The sequence below is a fragment of the Oncorhynchus kisutch genome, linkage group LG28 (genome assembly GCF_002021735.2).
Source record: "Oncorhynchus kisutch isolate 150728-3 linkage group LG28, Okis_V2, whole genome shotgun sequence".
Taxonomy (NCBI): Eukaryota; Metazoa; Chordata; class Actinopteri; order Salmoniformes; family Salmonidae; genus Oncorhynchus; species Oncorhynchus kisutch.
Window position 1 is genome coordinate 11,599,670 of NC_034201.2, and position 22,550 is coordinate 11,622,219.

General features: G+C 39.7%; 1 long non-coding RNA gene across 5 annotated transcripts; it reads right to left on the reverse strand.

The window, feature by feature from the left end:
• Positions 1-16,010: 16,010 nt before the first annotated feature.
• Positions 16,011-20,718, reverse strand: LOC116358143 (uncharacterized). 5 transcript variants are annotated; one of them, XR_004206029.1, is made up of 5 exons: positions 20,635-20,666; positions 20,395-20,502; positions 18,644-18,766; positions 18,347-18,456; positions 16,011-17,457 (listed from the first exon to the last, which is right to left on the reverse strand). It is a non-coding gene; the product is annotated as an uncharacterized LOC116358143 (long non-coding RNA). The 5 variants fall into 5 exon arrangements; XR_004206026.1 differs by having other exon boundaries at positions 18,644-18,844; positions 20,635-20,665; XR_004206025.1 differs by having other exon boundaries at positions 18,644-18,844; positions 20,395-20,718.
• Positions 20,719-22,550: the final 1,832 nt, after the last annotated feature.

Here is a 22,550-nt window from a genome sequence, read left to right on the forward strand (position 1 = left end):
TGGATCCCCATTACAGCTAACTCTTTATCCACAATATAGCAGGGGGTGTAAAGCCATAACGCAGACATTTTTTCAGCAGCAGACTATAATCGATAATGTCAAAAGCAGCACTGAAGTCTAACAAAACAGCCCCCACATCTTTTTATCATCAATTTCTCTCAGCCAATCATCATTGATTTGTGTAAGTGTTGTGCACTTGAATGTCCTTCCCTATAAGCATGCTGCTGAAGATATGGCAAATAGGAGTGGCAATATTGTCTGCTATTATTCTCAGTATTTTCCATCAAAGTTGTCAGACCTCAGTGGCTTGTCATTGTAGAGATGACAACAAAAACAATTCACCTCTTCCACACTCACTTTATGGAATTCAAAATGACAATGCTTGTCTTTCATAATTTGGTCAGATGTACTTAAATATGTAGTGTCAGCGTTTGTTGCTGGCATGTCATTCCAATGTTTGCTAATCTTGTCATTGAATGCATTAAAGTAGTTAGCAATTTCAGTGGGTTTTTTGATGAATAAGCCATCTGTTTCAATGAATGATGGAGCGGAGTTTGCCTTTTTGCCCAAAATGTTATTTATGGTGCTCCAAAGCCTTTTGCTATCATTCTTTGTAATTTATCTTTGTTTCATAGTGTAGTTTCTTCTTCTTTTTATTCAGTTTAGTCACTTGATTTGTCAATTTGCAATACGTTTGCCAATCGGTTGTGCAGCCAGACTTATTTGCCAATTATTTTTACCTCATCCCTCTCAACCACACAATTTTTACATTTCTCATCAATTTATTTCGGGATTTAACCGTTTTTATATGCATTTTCTTAATGGGTTCATGCTGTGCCAACTTTATATGGCACAGCTGTAAAATGTTTGGTCCTTAATTGAAACTGGTATACTTTTTTATTCATCAAAATTTTGAAAAGATTTACAAAGATTACACTTTTTATTAATTGTTTTCCTTTTTCCTCCTTTTTCTTCCAATTTCAGTTATGAACTTTTCACATCGCTGCAACTCCCTAATGGGCTCAGGAGAGGCGAAGGTCGAGTCAGATTATATTTTTTTTTATTGTTTTTTATATATATATATTTTTTTATCAAATAATATATTTGAGTTTAACCATGATATTTGCTGTAGTATTTGTTCTGTCTTTTCTGGTGTCTTAAACTGAATTTGCAACCAAGTTTCTATGGCTTGTTTTTAAAAAAGTGATATTTGAAATAATTTTTTCAAATAACCAAAAGTAAGAGGTTGTAATGTGAATAAAGGGAAAAAGGTCATTCTTGAACATGCGATGAGACAATCTTACTAATCTGCTAGAGAACCAGTTTGGATTTAAGTATAACTTTTGCATGACTGAAGCCTTTTAGTGAGTGGTCTAATGCTTTAATATTTAATACTCTCTGCCCTCCAAATTCATATTCTGTCACTCCCTGACCTTAGAGAGCCTTTTTATGTCTCTATTTGGTTTGGTCAGGGTGTGATTCAGGTGGGCATTCTTTGTTATGATTTCTATGTTTTGTGTTTCTATGTTTTGGCCAGGTATGGTTCTCAATCAGGGACAGCTGTCTATCGTTGTCTCTGATTGGGAATCATACTTTGGCAGCCTTTTTCCCTTTTGTTATTGTGGGAAGTTGTCTTTGTTAGTGGCACTGTAGCCCTCGTAAGCTTCACGGTCATTTTGTTGTTTCTTGTTTTTGTTGGCGACATTGTAAATAAAGAAATGTACGCTCACAAAGCTGCGCTTTGGTCCACTTCTTCAGACGATCATGACATATTCATTATATAAATAATCCGGTTTAATTTTATGTGGTTTGCCGTACCAAATAAAATTGAATATTTTTTGCTCATATAGTTTAAAAAAAGAGGTCGCTAGGTGTAGACAAGGCCATAAGCAAATAGGTAAACTGGGATATGACTAATCAGGGTGATTTCTCCACAAATAGACAGGTATTTTCCTTTCCAAGGTAGCAATTTATTATCAATTTTTTTGCCAACTTTCTATAAAAATGTCTTTCTTTTGGGATATGAATACCGAGTATGTCCAATTTCCTGTCAGACCATATTATTGGTAAACTACACAGTTATGTAAAGATTGCATTTTTTTGTGATCCAATATGTATTATACAACGGGTGGTTCTAATCCTGAATGCTGATTGGTTAAAAGATTTGCAGTGGTCTGATACTCCTTCCATTTCAATATTATCGCTTGCACAGTGCTCCTTGGGATGTTTAAAGCTTGGGAAATCTTTTTGTATCCAAATCCGGCTTTAAACTTCTTCACAGCAGTATCTCAGACCTGCCTGGTGTGTTCCTTGTTCTTCATGATGCTCTCTGCGCTTTTAACGGACCTCTGAGACTATCACAGTGCAGGTGCATTTATACGGAGACTTGATTACACACAGGTGGATTGTATTTATCATCATTAGTCATTTAGGTCAACATTGGATCATTCAGAGATCCTCACTGAACTTCTGGAGAGAGTTTGCTGCACTGAAAGTAAAGGGGCTGAATAATTTTGCACGCCCAATTTTTCAGTTTTTGATTGTTAAAAAGGTTTGAAATATCCAATAAATGTCGTTCCACTTCATGATTGTGTCCCACTTGTTGTTGATTCTTCACAAAAAAATACAGTTTTATATCTTTATGTTTGAAGCCTGAAATGTGGCAAAAGGTCGCAAAGTTCAAGGGGGCCGAATACTTTCGCAAGGCACTGTAGATAGCCACCTTTTGCCTTGATGACAGCTTTGCAAACTCATGGAATTCCCTCAACCAGCTTCACCTGGAATGTTTTGGGTTATTGTCCTGTTTAAAAGCAAATGAAAGCAGGTCTTCCTTCCCTGTGGTGGTCCTCATGAGCCAGTTTCATTATAGTGCTTGATGGATTTTGCGACTGGAGAGCTCTTCTTTGTCTACGCCCATTCAATATCGTTGACACCATCTTAAGCCTTAGCCCCCACCCATCTCTTTAAGGATTCACATGTACTAAACAACCAAAGATTTCAAGACTAAAGGCTGTTTTAAACTACGTCTATCGACTGTTGTCGCAGTGACATCAGGAACATTCCATTGTCGTCCGACATCAAACTATCTTACCTGTATACATGGATGGACACTTCTCCCTCTCTGTCACGGATGTCATGGTTGCCCTTTGTTTGAATATGTATTCCGGAGACGTGTTTTATACAACAGCCTTCAGTGTGTTCTCTTTTCGACTCCCTCTGCATTCTTTTGCGATTAAACGCCAGAATTTTCTCAATCTCATTCGAAAAATCCTAGAGGGACACCAGACATTCCACTGATTTCAAAACTCGGTCCTTCCAGAAACGGGAGAGAAACACTTTTGCAGTTCAACTACGTAATATATATATTTTTAATACCTAAATATATACCTACCAGCTCATGTTATAGACAGAAGGGTGCTACATGGCAGACCAATCCGAACTAATCTCTAGTCATGTCCAGCCCATCCATTTTTCTCAGCCAATCATGGCTAGCGGTAAGGCTCGTGGCTTATAGACTAACTATGCTCATAATATAACAATTTTATTCGTATTTACAGATAGCATACGAGTTTGTAATTAAGGCACATGAAAGTTCACATGTTCCAGAAGGGATTTCTGCCAAAAAACTAATTTTGATTGAAAAAAATTACATTCTAATGCCTCTCCTGTGAAGTAGTGACGTGCGACATATGCCTCGATTTTTGGAACAAGTCACAAATGAGACATTTCTGTATTTCATTTTCAATGCATTTGAAAATATGTCTAAAAACATGTTTTCACTTTGCAATTATGGGGTATAGCACGTAGATGGGTGAGATAAAAATGTATGTCATCAATTTTGAATTTGGGCAGTAACACAACAAAATTTGAATACTTTCTGAAGGCACTGTACTGTATGCATGATGACCTGAGGGGTAGACGGAGAAGACAAAAGAGATCCTTGCACACAGTGTGGTCAGAGTTCATGCTGAGCAACTACAAATTATCACAGACATCATAAATCCATAAAGACAGCATACAGTACCAAACATGGATGCAATAGCATCGCTAGGCCCTATTCCCACCATGAGATCTAAAAGAGAGGCTGAGGAGCGGATGGCGAAAGAGATTTCTACTATTCAATTCACATGATGTCCTTGACTTGCCTTTCTCTGTGACTGGCAACTCGACATTCTTGGTCCGCAGCTAATATTGACCACAGTAGCTACACTAGCCAGTAAGCACAAGCTATTCAACAATGACATAAACTTTTCTTCTAAAACATATTACACTCTTCAATAATGCAAGCAAAGCATATTACACTCTTCAACGATGTAACAATTCACAAGCACGTACAGTATGTGCAGACAATTAAAGGGTTTATTTTGTCATCTGCAAGCTACACTCATTACATTTTAGCTTCAAGACAAAAGCACAAAAGCACAGCATGTCTTCATCAAGTAATGTTAACCTATCAAAAATGAACGATTAACCCTCTCATACGAATGTAAAAGTACAGTAGGTCTACCTTACAACATTGCAACAAACCAGGCTTCATTTCGATCAATAGCAAGCATATCAGTACATGTGGTAAAAAATGCGACTGAAAACATGGGTATAAGTGAAAATCACCAGGAAGAGCGGTTTTATATGGAAGCCCATAATAATCTCTAATTAACTGTCAACATGCACAATTAGTATGTGCTTCAGTCTGATCAACTGTAGCCTACTTATGACAACCACAGCTGCAGGTAGCTTAGCCTGTTTGCTCTGATCCCATCTGGGCCAGGGGTAACGTAATGTCATGTTTTCATAGCCTAAGTTATGTATTTATAGCCTTTATTTGTGTTTTGAGAAAATGTGAATGAGATTGAATTTGGTTTATATTTACACTTCGGGTGTATTACTGAAATGAATCAATCAACCCAGTAGTGATGACATACTGTTTGAGTATCTTTTTAATTACAGATCCAAAGGTCTACACGATGCAAACCTGCATACAACGAGCTCAGCCCTGTTAGTTTTTTTGTCCAATCACAGTTGTTGTCTCTTTGTCTGTGTAAAGTTTTGAATTGTTTTCATTATCCCTATTTTTACAGTGATGTATTACTATGTAGTACGCTACAACTAGGGTCCGGAGTTGGATAGATTAGCCGACTACTAGATCAGGAAAAACTCTGGGACCCAGGAACACAATCCCCCCCACCACTCTGGTACCTGTGGTGCCACCTCCTAAATCACCACACAATGTTACAAATGAAAAATATTTCCTATTTGTATGATCTACTTTTGCATGTTTTTAGGTGGTGGGGATGGGCTTCCATAGTTTTACACGGTTCAGTGCAGCTGGCAGCTACTGCAACAATTTCAGATTGTGACAGGTGGTTACAACAATTTCAGGTAAAAACTGAATGAAACAATTCTCAAATATAAGGAAAATGTCTGTACATTTCAGTTGCCCTGCTTCAAGGGGGACAACTGTCAGGCGAGAGAGAGAAAGAGACATTCTGGCCCCTCAACAAGGGCAAGGATGACTAACCCATAAAAGTCTTCCATGTGGCCAGAGGTGACATAGAGCACATAGTTTAGTGTCTACACTGAATCATGTATTTCAGAATGTTTACTCCTACAAGGCATTTCTGTATCACATGCCGACATACAGTAGCTATATTCTGGTAACTCAACCGTTATGATTCATTTAATAATAACTATCCAAGCAATGAACCTCAGCTTCTCTGTCTCATCATTAGTTATTTGATATGGTCTCTTTTGTGGACATTCCTAACTTTTGACATTAGTATGATACAGCCCATTTCTGACATTTTAGCACAAATTCAAGTCTTAGGGAAATTACACTGCATCATTGCAAATGGGTTTTGAGTCATCCCACTGGCAAATAAATACTATACAACAGCATAATATATTTGCGTTGGAAATACACCTACAGTTGAAGTGGGAAGTTTACATACACTTAGGTTGGAGTCATTAAAACTCGTTTTTCAACCACTCCACACATTTCTTCTTAACAAACTATAGTTTTGTCATGTCGGTTAGGACATCTACTTTGTGCATGACACAAGTAATTTTTCCAACAATTGTTTACAGACAGATTATTACCCTTATAAATCACTGTATCACAATTCCAGTGGGTCAGAAGTTTACATACACTAAGTTGACTGTGCCTTTAAACAGCTTGGAAAATAAATGAAAATGATGTCATGGCTCTAGAAGCTTCTGATAGGGGAATTTACATAATTTGAGGATATTGGAGGTGTTCCTGTGGATGTATTTCAAGGCCTACCTTCAAACTCAGTGCCTCTTTGCTTGACATCATGGGAAAATCAAAAGAAATCAGCCAAGACCTCCGAAAATAAATGTAGACCTCCGCAAGTCTGGTTCATCCTTGGGAGCAATTTCCAAACGCCTGAACGTACCACGTTCATCTGTACAAACAATAGAATGCAAGTGTAAACACCATCACAGAACAACAGCAAATGACCTTGAGAAGATACTGGAGGAAACAGGTACAAAAGTATCTATAGCCACAGTAAAACGAGTCCTATATCGACATTACCTAAAAGGCCACTCAGCAAGGAAGAAGCCACTGCTCCAAAACCACCATAAAAAAAAGCCAGACTACAGTTTGCAACTGCACATGGGGACAAAGATTGTACTTTTTGGAGAAATTTCCTCTGGTCTGATGAAGCAAAAATAGAACTGTTAGGCCTTAATGACCATCGTTATGTTTTGAGGAAAAAGGGGGAGGCGAAGAACACCATCCCAACTGTGAAGCACGGGGGTGGCAGCATCATGTTGTGGGGATGCTTTGCTGCAGGGGGGACTGGTGCACTTCACAAAGTAGATGGCATCATGAGGGAGGAGAATTTGGTCGATATATTGAAGCAACATCTCAAGACATCAGTCAGGAAGTTAAAGCTTTGTCACAAATGGGTCTTCCAAATGGACAATGACCTATAGCATACTTCCAAAGTTGTGTCAAAATGGCTTGAGGACAACAAAGTCAAGGTATTGAAGTGGCCATCACAACGCCCTGACCTCAATCCTATAGAAAATGTGTGGGCAGAACTGAAAAAGCATGTGCGAGCAAGGAGGCCTACAAACCTGACTCAGTTACACCAGCTCTGTCAGGAGGAATGGGCAAACAATAAATCATTATTTCACCTATTATTCTGACATTACACATTCTTAAAATACAGTGGTGATCCTAACTGACCTAAGACAGGGAATTTTTACTACGATTAATTGTCAGGATTTGTGAAAAACTGAGTTTCAATGTATTTGGCCAAGGTGTATGTAAACTTACGACTTCAACTGTATAATCATATTTTATTATTCTTAATAAAAATTACAACACTGCTGTTCCCATCTGTGGTTGTTACTAGGGAACTATATTTCCGAATGAAAAAGCTTCTGGTTGCTCGGCTCATTCCTTCCTGCTTTGTTTTTGTCTCTCTCAAACCCAACGGCAACAGATTGTATGATTGTAAAACAAAAATGGTTGAGGGAGATTCCTCTTATTTCAGCTATCCTGTCATGTTTGCTCTCTCTCCGGCCCTCTAGGTCGCCATGGCCCCGCGCCTCAGCTGGATGGACAGGTTCCCGAACCTTAGCAGAGGTGACCGGTCCGCTCCTGATCCCCGGGATCATCATCTTGGTCGGCGTCGAGGAGGGGGTACTGTCACGTGTGCTCACTCTCCGACCTCTAAGTCACCAGGCTGCTCGTTATGGCGCACATCGTTACGCGCATCAGCCCATTATGACACTCACCTGGACTCCATCACCTCCTTGATTACCTGCCCAATATATGTCCCTCCCTTTGGTTCCTTCCCCAGGCATAATTGTTTCTGTTTCTGTGTCATGTTGGTGTGCCGTTAGTGTTTCTTGTTTTGTATTATGTTCCATTTATTTTATTCCCGACTCTCAGCGCACATCGTTACATATTCTAGTATCAAAATGTATCCTTATTCCTTCTATTAAGCTTTTTTTTACCTACTATGTTTAATCCCTCTAGAGTCTTAAGAAACCAGTGCAAATATTGTACCTGGTGGAAACTCTTAGTAAATCTGGCCCCTAGAGTCCAAGGGCTGAGCTTTCGGAAATCCCCTACATTTCAAACTCATGTCCGGGGTCTTCCCCGTGGTAATACTCTGACCCTCCAGGAAAGAGAACGATCACATTATTTGACAGAGTGTAATGGTACAGTCAGACCTCAGAAATGACCCCTTCACCATCACTAAATCTGTGGAGCTGTATTCATCAGAGCTCCTTGATCAATGATCTATCTAGCTCACATTGATGCCGAAGGCTACAGACGATTCTGACTTGTCCACATCCAGCTCGACACTCATCAATGGATTTATTGAGTGTTCCAATGACGTCAGAGTGGCCGCCTCATAAATCCAACATGCCCTATGTAGTCAGATTCTCCATCACCTAGTCAGTGAATAAAGGACTTTTTTATGTTTTGGGTGGGAACTAGGATTAAAAAACATCTATGTTTTTCATGTTGTTTCTTGTGGAGGCTGCTTGCTGCTTGCTTTTGTTTATGACCTTAGCCCAACTGAATAAATTCACCCTCTCTGTCAGTACTTTACATTCGCTGAATGTGTATAACTGTGCTTTGTACTGTATAATGAGCTTGATAAGCAATGTGCTTTCCATGGTGCTTATTCCCATAAAGATAGAACAGGGGAAGCTGGCAGTCAGCCAGACACTCGAGCATTGGCCCATCTTAGACTGCCATCAAGCGGCCTACTCCCATCTCTTGCGCTAAAAGAAGAATATTGGAGATGCATGTTTACAAACATAATATTAGCTAATCATAATTGTGCACTGCATACGAAGTAATGATCTGATGCAGGAGTCTAATTAAATGCCAATGAGATGATTATTCAAAATGTGTGTGTGTGGGCACGTGTGTGTGTGTCCCTGTCCAAGATGAAGGCTTTCTCATTTCTTACCTAAATATCACAAAGCCTGCCAATTAAATAAAGAGCTGAACATTCTTCTTGACTCAAAATGTCATAATCCAACTGCTTTAGGGGATGAGAGAGATGAGGGATGAGGTCATGTGGGGTTGGTGCTTGCAGCTGCTGATAGGGCTAGAAACCAGTGACGTACAATCTGGGTGAACCAACTATAAGCCAATGCATGAGTCAATGACACTTCCCATGCAGAAATGGAGAAAAAACATTAATCATTAATGACATAAAGAACATACTGTACAAGTTTCTGAACATGATCCTAAAACATCAAGCAAAATGTTGTGATACTTTGAAACCACTGCCTTGACTCACAGGTACTCAACCACACTACAACATAATAGGGCCAGCACAGTACAGTTTATCTGTGGGTCCATTACAGCTGTCTGGGTGTACTGACAGGAGAGTCCTAGAGATCATGTATCCCACAAGGCAGTGGGGCTCTCCGTGGTGCTGTGTAGTTCTCCCTGACATTTCCCTTCCCGTTTGTTCTGTCATCACTCCTGGTGTGAGGGGTACTCTCGCTGACCCGGCCACCCAAGGCCCTCGCTGAAATGTCACTCTCCCTGTGCTCTAGCCAAGCATGAGACAGAGTCATGACATCAGCACAGGCCTGGAGAGAGGACCAGGCTCCAGGTCAGTGCCTAATAGAGTGCTCTACTGTCTATTATCTGACCCAGTCCTGCCTGGCAAACTGGCACAACAGTCGGCTGGACAATCACTTGAATGAATAGCAATATTCCAGTCCTTTCACTCCTTAAGTGACAAGAAGTTTGAGTTCCAGTTCAAGGCTGTTGAACCAAATTTAGTTTGATCTTAGAAGCACTTCCATTATAAAATAACCCTTCTAACCCCCCCCCCCCCCCCAAAAAAAAAAACGGATAGCAATTCAGTTAGCCCTCCTCAACAACTACAACTAGAGCCCCCAAACGACCAAACCTCTTCACATAATAACTAGATGCCGTTTTTCACAATCTATATTTCGCCAAGATACACTGCATGGTCAAAAGTCAAACATCTCAAAAGTATGTGGACACCTGCTCGTCAAATATCTGCAGAGGTGGGACCAAGTCATTGTTTTACAAGTCACAAGTAAGTCTCAAATCTTAGCAAGTCAAGACAGGCAAGTCCGAGTCAAGTGTCAAGTCAAGACCGACAAGTATCGAGTAAAGTCTCAAGTCCTAAACTTGGAGTTTCGAGTCCTTAACAAGTCATAATGTGCTCTTCACCAAATGTAATATTTTTCATCTTTTTAACAAGAGTAATATTTAGCATATTACATTTACGCAAATCATGAATGTTTTAAAAAATATTTATATATTTATTACTTTCCAAATAAATTTTATATTTCCATGGAAATACATGGGTAGCCATGAGAAAGACCCCCCCCCCCCAACAGTGATCGACAATCGAGGATTGCTATGGGATGCAATCGGGCGGTGTAGGCTTGTACACAATCACCCAACCTTAACATACACACTCTGTGTGTGGTTACAGTAGGCTGGTGTATGTAAATGGTTTTAGGAACAGCAGTAACATCAGGCAGGATTTAGGCTACCAACTGCCTAGCCAGTTGTAGCTCAATCTTGGGTGCAATGATCACATTCCTGCACTGACTGAATGTGTGGAGGCTCATTGATTTAACGTTATGTTAGCCTACATTCTACACTAGCAAAGTTATAAATTATATAGCTGTCAGCTATATTAGCCACGAAATACCGTTCTTTGTGCAGCTTCAAATGTTGAACAAAGTTGGATATTGTTTCGCATCCGTCTGTAATTTTCTTCCCGCATGTTCTGCAAGTTGCAATACGTTTTTTTGTTGATACAGCGTTGTCTTTATATCAGAAAATAATCATTTGGGGTATCATCTTTCCAAAGGCTCCATCTGAATTCACCCGCCGACGTTCCTCTGCACTGCCACGCGCAACTTTTTCTCAGCTGGCACAATTTGATTGGCTGTTGTCCGATTCCAACTGTAATCTGTTAAATGAAGAGTTGATGCGCTGCACACTTTTTTTTAATAGCATCATTTTTTATATTTTGGCTTCGGGAGGGTATCAAGTCAGGTCGAGTCAAAAGGCTCAAGTCCAAGTCACAAGTCATTGGTGTTAAAGTCAAAGTCGAGTTGAGTCCAAGTCAAGTCACGAGTCATTGGGGTTAAAGTCAAAGTCAAGTTGCAAGTCATCATATTTGTGACTCGAGTCTGACTCGAGTCCAAGTCATATGACTCGAGTCCACACCGCTGAATATCTCATTCCAAAATCATGGGCATTAATATAGAGTTTGTTCCACTTTTGCTGAAATAATAGCATGCTGCTACAACAGCATCCACTCTTCTGGGAAGTCTTTCCATTAGAAGTTGGAACATTGCTGCGGAGACTTGCTTCCATTCAGCCAGAAGAGCATTATTGAGGCTGGGCACTGATTTTGGGTGATTAGGCCTGGCTCACAGTCGACGTTCCAATTCATCCCAAAGTTGTTCGATGGGGTTAAGGTCAGGGCTCTGTGCAGGCCAGTAAAGTTCTTCCACACCGATCTTGATAAACCATTTCCTTATGGTCATCGCTTTGTGCACTGGGGCATGTGTCAATACTTATTTTCCACCATAATTTGCAAATAAATTCATAAAAAATCCTACAATGTGATTTTCTGGATTTTCTTTCCTCATTTTGTCTGTCATAGTTGAAGTGTACCTATGATGACAATTACAGGCCTCTCATCTTTTTAAGTATGAGAATTTGCACAATTGGTGGCTGACTAAATACTTTTTTGCCCCACTGTAAGTGGTTATTCAAATTGGCCTACATCACTGCAGTTTACAGCCTATATTCAATAATTGTGAAATCACTTGATAACAAAAATATATTTATTGTTATAGCCCAGGTACAAAAAAAATTTCTCAAAAAATGTAGGACAAGGACGAAACAATAGTGGAGCTTTGTGTGCCCGCCAGTCCAGGCTGGAGGAACGCACATATCTGCCATTTCATAATCTGTTAATGCTGGAGGTTGAAATACCTATAGAATAGCCATTTTCAAAGTAAGGACGTCAGTTATAAGATGAAAGCTTCTTTCAATAATAAAATGTGTAAATAATATCTGTAGATAATCTCAATGAATTAACTCTGTAAACATTAACCAAGTAGTTACAACATGCTCCCCCCGATGAATAACTGTTTATCTTAACCTATAAATAGTACATCAACTGAATAGGTCTCCTCAACAAAGTACCTGTGGTAGAGCGAACTGAACATGATCTAGCTAAGCCATCTCGGCCTGGAAACAGTTCATCGATCCCTCCCAGTTTTCAGGTTTGTTTGGGTGTGTTATCTTATCCAATGAGTGTAATGTCACCCATTTTCAGTAGGGTGGACTGCGGTCTGTCACAGCGATGTGCTTTACTCTCAGCAAGTAGTCTCTTCGCCAGCTATTCCAGTAGCTGGTCACAAGTCTTATAGCTTGGGCGGTTAGTCAGAGGTTAGTCTTTTACCCACAAGGAAGTGGGCCGGTGTCAGGGGTTGGTCAGAGGTCTGGAGTTAAATATAGGTTCAAACTCTACTTTAGGAATCCTAATAAAATAATATATCTGTCAGGAATGTGCACATCTCTTCAGAGTTGTGCGAAGCTCTCCTGATAACTTTTCTCAGGCATGTTAACACATCTGACGAGTCTCGCAGAATCCGCCTCACCATGCATTTTTGATTGCCTTACACAGCTCTTTTAAGTCCTGATAAGCTGTCTTGAACTTTTTTTGCGTTGTCCGAATAGATTACTTTGCATAATCCTCTTCTTGGGATGAATTTTTTCAGAGCTAACAAGAATGTCTCTGCTGACTGATCTGAGACCAGTTCCAAGTGTACTGCTCTGGTTACAGCACAAGTGAAGAGCACTATGTACAACTTCTTCACAGAACCATATGCTTTCACGTGCAGTGCCTTCAGAAATAATTCATACCCCTTGACTTATTCCACATTTTGTTACAGCCTGAATTCAAAATGGATTAAATATTTTTTTTTGCTCTCACCCATCTACACACATGAGAATGTATTGAAAATTAAATAACAGATATCTCATTTACGTTGGTGTTCACACTTCTTGGTCAATACATGTTAGAATCAACTCTCTTAAGTCTCTTAAGAGCTTTGCACACCTGGATTGTACAATACTGTAGTTGCCCATTATTATGAAAATAATTCTTCAGGCTCTGTCTAGTTGGTTGATCATCATTGCTAGACAGCAATTTTCAAGTCTTGCCATAGATTTTCAAGCAGATTTAAGTCAAAACTGTAACTAGTCCACTCAGGAAACATTCAATGTCGTCTTGGTAAGCAACTCTAGTGTATATTTGGCCTTGTGTTTTAGATTATTGTCCTGCTGAAAGGTGAATGTTTCTCCCGATGTCTGCTGGAAAGCAGACTGAACCAGGTTTTCCTCTCCGGTTTTGCCGGTGCTTAGCTCTAAAACTCCCAGCCCTTGCCGATGACAGGCATACTCATAACATGATGCAGCCATCACCATGCTTGAAAATATGAAGAGTGGTACTCGGTGATGTGTTGTGTATCCCCAAAAATAACACTTTGTATTCAGGACATAAATTTAATTTCTTTACTTATGTTTTTGCAGTTTTACTTTAGAGCCTTATTAAAAACAGGATGCATGTTTTGGAATATTTATATTCTGTACAGGCTTCCTTTTTTTCATTTAGGTTAGTGTTGTGGTGTAACTACAATGTTGTTGGTCCATCGTCAGTTTTCTCCTATCACAGCCATTAAACTCTGTAACCGTTTTAAGCCATTAAACTCCATTAAACTCTGTAACTGGTGAAGTCCCTGAGCAGTTTTCTTCCTCACCGACAACTGAGTTAGGGAGGACGTCTGTATCTTTGTGGTGACTGGGTGTATTGATACGTCATCCTAAGTGTAATTAACAACTTCACCATGGTCAAAGGGATATTCAAAGTCTGCTTTTTCTATTTTTATCCATATACCAATAGGCGCCCTTCTTCGTGAGGCATTGGTTAACCTCCCTGGTCTTTGTGGTTGAATCTGTGTTTGAAATTCACTGCTCGACTGCAGGACCTTACAGATAATTGTATGTGTGGGGTACAGAGACGAGGTATTCATAAAATAAAATAATGTTAAACACTATTATTGTACACAGTAAGTCCGTGCAACTTATGTGACTTGTTAAGCACATTTTTAATCCTGAATTAACAAAGGGTTTGAATACTTAATGACTCAAGACATTTCACCTTTTCATTTTTAGTTCATTTGTATTTTGTGTAGGCCAGGGACACAACATCTAAATGTAATACATTTTAATTTCAGGCTGTAACACAATAAAATGTGGAAAAAGTCAAGGGGTGTGAATACCTTCTATATGTTAAATTCTGAAAACATTGCAACCATGTTCTTTGTATGTTTGGTGTGACATTGTTGGAATATTCTCCTAACCCTCAAACTGGATGCAGGAATGTTCTTACAATGTTCCCATGAAACATGTCTACAACATTATCTTATATTCTGAGAACATTCTGTGTATGTTTGGTGTGACATTGATGGCATATTCTCCTAACCTTCAGAAAACTGGACACAGGAATGTGCTTGCAATGTTCCAATGAAACCTGTCTAGAACATTTATATTGGATATGCTGAGGACGTAGCAACCACATTATGTTTGACCTTAAGGGAATGTTTAAAAACGTCTTGGGGGCAGCATTTTCACTTTTAGATAAATAGCGTGCCCAATTCCAACTTCCTGCTACTCATGCCAAGAATGTAAGATATGTATATTATTAGTAGATTTGGATATAAAACACTCTGAAGTTTCTAAAACTGTTTGAATTATGTCTGTGAGTATAACAGAACTTATGTAGCAGGCAAAACACAGAGGACTAACCGTTTTTTTTTAGGTCTCTGTCTGTTCAGTGGGTTCTCGTTGGCAAACGGTATTTCTTAGGAACTGGTTTTCAGTTCCTACCGCTTCCACTGGATGTCACCAGTCTTTGGAATTTGGTTGAGGTTATTCATTTGTGCAATGAAGAAGTAGGCCAACTAGGAACTGGGGAACACTGTTGAGAGTTGCACAAGACGTGGAAAGTAACGTTGGTTTGTTGTCTTCCTGTATTGAACACAGATAGACCCCGTATTCAATTTGATCGATTATTAACGTTTAAAAATACCTAAAGTTGCATTACAAAAGTTGCATTACAAAAGTCATTAGAAATATTTTGGCAAAGTTTATAGGCAACTTTTGAAATATTTTTAGTGAAGTTGCGTTTTCTGGAAGCTGTTTTTTTTCTGGATCAAACAAGCTTTATAAATTTACATTTGGATATATATGGAGGGAATTATTCGAACAAAAGGACTAATTGTGATGCTTATGGGACATATTGGAGTGCCAACAAAAGAAGCTCGTCAAAGGTGATGCATGTTTTATATTTTATTTCTGCGTTTTGTGTAGTGCCTGCAAAGTTGAAATATGCTACCCTCTTTGTTTACTGGTTGTGCTATCATCAGATAATAGCTTCTTATGATTTTGCCGAAAAGCCTTTTAAAAATCTGACATGTTGGCTGGATTCACAACGAGTGTAGCTTTAATTGAGTATCTTACATGTGTGATTTAATGAAAGATTGATTTTTATATATATTTTTTTATTTTATTTTCCGCGTTGCATTTTCCCTGTTTTTTTGCCCAAGTGGGACGCGACTGTCCCGCCCATCCGTAAGAAGTTTTAATGCCAAAACATACTAAATAGGTTCTCAGTAGGTTTTTGCTAACATCCATACAACACTTGGACACTCAAACATCATGTAAACATTATGGGTAACATTCAAAAACATTCTTTCTCCCTAGAATTGTAAGCTGGATGGTGCAAATCATTCAACACCAAAAACTAGCTTTAGCTTTCTTAATGAACCAGAAAATCAGTAGTTATTTTTGGTTGTTTGTCAAAGTTATCTGGCTAACTCACTGATCTTGCTTTATACTATACCCCTCTGAACAAACACGGTATTCTGACTCAATCACCATATTCAAGTTTTATTTTTGGTGTTTTATATACAAGTGACCAAGAAACTTGTTTTCCAGTTCAGTTGCATCAATCAATGATCTGAAAAGCACTTCACGTAAGGGACTGTACTTTACAATGAGGGATACCTGGAATTAAAATGGATGGCCCTCCCTTCAATAAAATATATTTTACCCGACCATCCCCGAATACTTATTAAAAGGAACAAGTGACCCTCCCCTATACCCCAAATAATAATGAAAACATAAAGTGGATAGCAGAGAACATGCCTTACATTTACCCTCACTCCTAGGACAGACCAGAGCCTTAGATATGCAGTTTTACAAAATGTTCATAGTTTTGTAGCCAGAAGGTTGAAGTGCTGGAGTGCTGCAGAGAGAGTTGTCCTTCTGGAAGGTTCTCCCATCTCCAGAGGAACTCGGGAGTTCTGTCAGAGTGAGCATCGGGTTCTTGGTCACCTCCCTAACCAAGGCCTTTGTCCCCCGATTGCTCTAGGAGTAGTCTTGGTTGTTCCAAACTTCTTCCATTTAAGAATGACTAAGACCACTGTGTTCTTGGGGGACCTTCAAAGCTGCAGAAATGTTTTGGTACCCTTCCCCAGATCTGTACCTCAACACAAACCTTTCTCGGCGCTCTACGGACAATTCCTTTGACCCCATAGCTTGGTTTTTGCACTGACATGCACTGTAAACTGTGGGACCTTTAGATAGACAGGTTTTTGCCTTTCCAAATCATGTCCAAGCTATTTAATTTACCACAGGTGGACTGCAAGTTGGAGAAGCATCTCAATGATGATCAATGGAAACAGGATGCACCTGAGCTCAACTTCGAGTGTCATAGCAAAGGGTCGGAATACTTAAGTAACTAAGGTATTTTTGGTTTTTATTTGTAGTACATTTGCAAACATTTTCCAGTTTGTCATTATGGGGAATTGTGTGTAGATTTGAGGGGGGGGAAGTATTTAATCAATATTAGAATAAGGCTTGTAACGAAACAAAATGTTGAAAAAGTCAAGGGGTCTGAATACTTCCCGAATGCACTGTATAGTAGAATAAACAACCCTTTCTCATAATACCATAGAAGCAGTGTTCTGCTAAAACAATTCACACATTTCTCCTTCCATTGTCATCCTCAGCCAATAAAGATACTGTGCCTATTGACATTTTGTCTGTTGGTAATGGGGATACATTGACAAACAAGTGGTCAAGGCTTCCTGTTTGGTATTCCGTAAACAGGATTTCCCTGATCCTGGAGCAGAATACACAGGGTTACCATTCAATTCAATAATAAGAAAAGACAATACAAGTAAAATGTGTCTCTGGTAAAATATAATGCCGATTTCCAGGTCCCTCTCCACATTCGTCCTCAGTATCGAGCCTGGTTATAAGTCTGGGATTAATCACATCATCTTGCAAGTCTCCATGTGCTGGTTCCATTCATGTTTCTGTGAACACACACAGTACACACATAGTCAATGTTCTTTTACCAATGGCAGTTAGGGAAGGTAATATCTGACACACAAACAGGTACAATGTTGAAGTTTGAACAGGTCAGATAAAACCTATCCGATTATGGTTTCCCTATCAAACAACCGAGACTGACATCTAGCAAAAGCATCTAGAGTCCTCTCCATCTGTAGAAATAGGCATAGTTGAGGCAAGGTTCATCAGTGACACATGGAATGAAAAGGATGTTGCAAATACTGGATATTTCTCCTGTACTGTATTATTAGTAATCACATTCAGTTCCACATTGTAGATGTGTTGAGTGCTAGATCTCTCTCAATAGAGAGATGTCAGCATCAAGCCTGTATGTTGGTGTAACGTTCGCCGTTGGGAAAAAGAGAGGAGGACCAAGGTGCAGCGTGGTAAGTATTCATATTCTCTTTTAATGAAAACGAATACTCGAACAAAACACGAGAACGAAACGAAAACCGTCCTGAATGGTGAAATACAAACACAGAACAGAACATAAACACCCAAGAAACACAGGTGGAAAAATGCTACCTAAGTATGATTCTCAATCAGAGACAACTAACGACACCTGCCTCTGAGAACCATACCAGGCCAAACTCAAAACACAACATAGAAAACGAACATAGACAACCCACCCAACTCACGCCCTGACCATACTAAAACAAAGACATAACAAAATAACTAAGGTCAGAACGTGACAGTTGGTCAGGACTCCATCACATCCTCCTGATGGCTCCATAGATGCGTCTATGAACACATCCAGTTTCTGTTCTATTACCAATGGCAGTTAGGATTGTTGATATCTGACAAACATACTGTATACTACGTTGATGTTTGAACAGGTCAGACTAAACGTACCTAATTCTGGTCTCCCCATCGACGACCATTGTTGAGCAGGCAAGAGTTGAGGCTAGAGGTAAGGTCTTTGCCAGCAGCCCATTGATGGGCATAGCAGCATAGATCAGCACCTAGCCCCTCATCAAATATATTGTTTGTCACACACAAACAAACACACAGAGCATTGATTAAAATATCAATGGTGGTTAAGATTAGCATGGTGGAATCAACCTGATTACTGCACACACCTTTCTATTTCACTTCAGACATCATGATATGTGAAGTAAAAATAGAATGACCAGGTCAAATGTCACCAACCTGATTCAAGTGTCCTTCCTGTTACATTTATAGGAATGCTCACAGCGAAGGCTTGTCTGTGTGATGCTGAGGGTCCCCTTACTGGTTTTCTCTATGTTGCATGTTCGGCTGAAAACTGGACAACTATGGAACAACGACAGCAGGCAATTCTTGTAAACAATGTACTTCCTCATCTTATGAGGTGGTGTTGACTGGACGGGCCTGTAACAGGGTGATACAACAGGGGGAGTTTAACTTCTTTAGGAAAACAGGGGGGGGTCTAGAGTCAGTCAATATAATTAGATTGATTATGACGTAAAAGCTAATCCTACCTGAACTCAAGGTACAGGTGCAACTCATATTTTACATGTGCAAATTATACTTTGCATCCTTGTATACTTAAGTCACTATTCTACTTCCATACTGTATGGGTACCCATTAAAACTGTTTTCACAATGTAACATAGGGAGATACAAAATGTTAGAATGCACTTCTGAGATCTCCAAACAAAAAAGTCTGACTGCAATATCCAGCATTTTTATAGGATCAAGTTCAATTTGTAATTCAATTGTTAAAATGGTTAGTATATGATATAACCACAAACAGCAGTGTCATAAATGTAAGGAAATAATGGTAGTGTTTTATGTCACATGATTTTTTGCCACATCTGTGAAGACTCTAAGCATGAGAAAGGGTTTAAACATTTGATGTAACTCATTAATTATATTGAATGTATCTATGTTCCACCTTTATCTGTGTTCCCCCTTTATGTGCACGACTCTGTGGTTTCGAGTTCAGAGCAAACACTGGATGCTCTGACCAAAATATTGGCTAGCTACATCCAGACACACCACTTTGACCATTTTACTCACCCTAGCAGAGCTGGTTAGGCTTTAGGCTTTTTTTCAGGTGATCCAAGAGCGGTGGTGACTAACTGTGCTGCTTGCAACAATTGAATTACTCTTTGTTGCCAACGTTTACTGACACTGGACATATTCAACGGGTGTTGAGCGTTAAAAGATGCATCAGTTAGTCTGCGCTCTGGCACACTAAGACGAGTCTTTTGTTAACTAGATAGCTAACTAGGTAAACAATGAATCCCAACGCATGACGTAATGTTAGTTAGCGAGCCAGCCAGCTAATGTTAGCTAGCTAGCTAACAGTACACGTTAACTTGAAATTAAAATACTTTGTCAAAATTAGAGTGGAGTTAAGACATGCAGCTAGCTAGCGAAACAATGGACCATAATTACAACTCATGACATTAATACCCTGCAGGTAGCTAACCAACCAGGTTCTATGGCTGTAACTAGTCAAGCAAATGTGTCTTATATACAAAGAATAAGATCATACACAACGTTAGCTAGCAACCCAGCCAGCTAATGTTAGCTAGCTAATGTAACAGTATAGCTTGCGTCCGTCCCCTCGCCCGAACCAGGGACCCTCTGCACACACAGACAACTGACACCCATGAAGCATTGTTACCTATCGCGCCACAAAAGCCACGGGCCCTTGCAGAGCAAGGGGAACAACTACTTCAAGGTCTCAGAGCGAGTGACATCCCAGAGTGACATCCCCCGATTGAAACGCTATTAGCGCGCACCACCGCTAACTAGCTAGCCATTTCACATTGGTTACACTCACCCCCCTTTTGACCTTTTCAGCAGCAACCAGCAGCATCAATGCAACAGTATAGCTTTACACTAACAATACACTTGAAATGAAACCACTTTCTGTCAAAATAAAAAAAATGTGTAATATCTGAATCTTACCAGTATACATCATGGTTGGACGTGTCTTCTGTCTGATGCCATGCATGGTTGCCTTAGTTTGACGATGCAATCCAGACTGGTGTTATCTCCATCTCCTTAGCTATCATACTTAAATTCCACTGATTTCAAAACTCAGTTCTCCAGAAAGTGGAGCGCATACACATAACATTCGTCCACCATCGTTCACATCCCACCATTCAGTTCCAGAAGTCCTCTAAAAACGAGTGAAACCTTACTCACCTCATTTTGTTATAACATCTTTGGTCCAACAGACGAATACGTGAAACCCAGAATGCATTGTATGTCAACAAACATGGCTACACACAGCTGGAATTAGCTTAGCTCATCATAATCAGAGCAACCTTCAATAGTATATTACACACATAATATGTGCCCATTATAATCTATGCAATCATCTGAATGCATACAAACAATTGGGAAGTGCTTTTGTCCGTGTCAGAAATGTCCGCAAAAGTAAAAAATACTATTTTTATGTGAATGAATGAGGTGGAACACACCTCAAATCAAACTGTTCTTAGAAAATAAAAACTTATTCATTTGGAATTGAAGTTGAAGTTGAAACAGCTGTCATGTCTCTACTATCATTAACTGAAGACTGATAGTTTTTATCAAAGATATCTGTAATTAATTATTACGCGATTAGACTGATTAATCATGTAACCGTAATTACTAGGAAGTCGGGGGACCAAGGAAAATATTCAGATTACAAAGTTATCATTTCCTAAAATAACTTTTCAGAAATTTTATCTGATCAATAATGTATTTATTACTAAATAAGTAATTCACAGAAATGCATAAACAAACAAGGTAAATGTGGTTACATGAAATGATAGAAGAATGTGCCCTAGTGGGCTAAACCGGCATGGCGGCTTGTTAGACAAAAGGGGAAGTGGGGGTCGACTAAGAAGTCACGACAGAGTGATAATTATAACAATTAAAATGCTAATCCTTTACCCATGAACGCTCACTCATTCGGGAACAATTGCAATCAATATATATATATTCACGCTCAGTGTGTCGTCTTGATCGCTGGTGAAAAGGTTGTTTCTTTTGTAGAATTGTCCATCTCTCCCTCTCTCCCTCGGTTGTGGTTAGAGGGGATTGTTCAGATTGACATTCGTTATAGAATGAATGTTTCAGCGGTTGTCGTTCTTCGCGTATAATGATACAGAAATCCTAGCTGCAGACTAGTGATTAATATCAAAGAATTGTTCTTATTCTGTCGGTATCGATAGTCTAAGAGTTTAACCACGTGGTATGGTTAAAAGATTCAGCAACAACATTTGTACTCCCGTGATTGAGAGAAACATGGTCTGCAACCTTTAGCCTCTCGTAATTGAGGTAAGCTTGGTCTGCCGATCGAAACCCAGAGTGGGGGATATATTCGGAAGGGCCGAAAAGGGCTGTCCCAGGATGTCTGACCCTAACTGGGCTCAGTGGCGTTCCTCTGATTTAGTTCAAATCAAAAGGGAATTGTATTTTTCTTCATTAAACAGTCAAAAATCATATTACACAATTATACAAACAGTATCATACTCACTAATTCGTCTTATACAGCAATTAGATGTAAACCTCATATCTGAGGCTATTATATAAACAGCGTTATGGTAATGTGGCCACACCATCTCCCATTAGCTTCCCCAAGTTGTGACAAACTGACCAGTTCGTAGCTGGATTCTTCACCGATCTTTTATACTTTCTCCGGAACATGAAATTTGTTCATACCTCAAGTTCTGTGAGGTGGAAGGATTTCCTTTGTTCTCCATGAAAATCTACTCTCTCTCTATACTATGTGGCCATGTGGCAGGGTCTTCTCAGGAATTTACGACCTCTCTGACCACAGCAACCTAGTTGAAGGAGGCAAGGGGGAGGCAGGGAGAGGGGCATGGGGCTTGATATACCCAAAGAGGCCAACGTCATGACATACACTTCCTTTACGACCAGTGTGGTACACCTCAGTACTATCTTAGATGTGTTCTAAGATAATCCCCGTCTAGGGGCCTGTCTGCTCCTCACTGTTCTCATAGGGGAGTTAACTAGATTTGATTTATGCTCTGGCGGCCTCGTACGGTGTTGTCCGTAGTCTCGACCCCCCACCGGCCTCGATGAGGCTCATCATGGGTCTGGGCTACTAT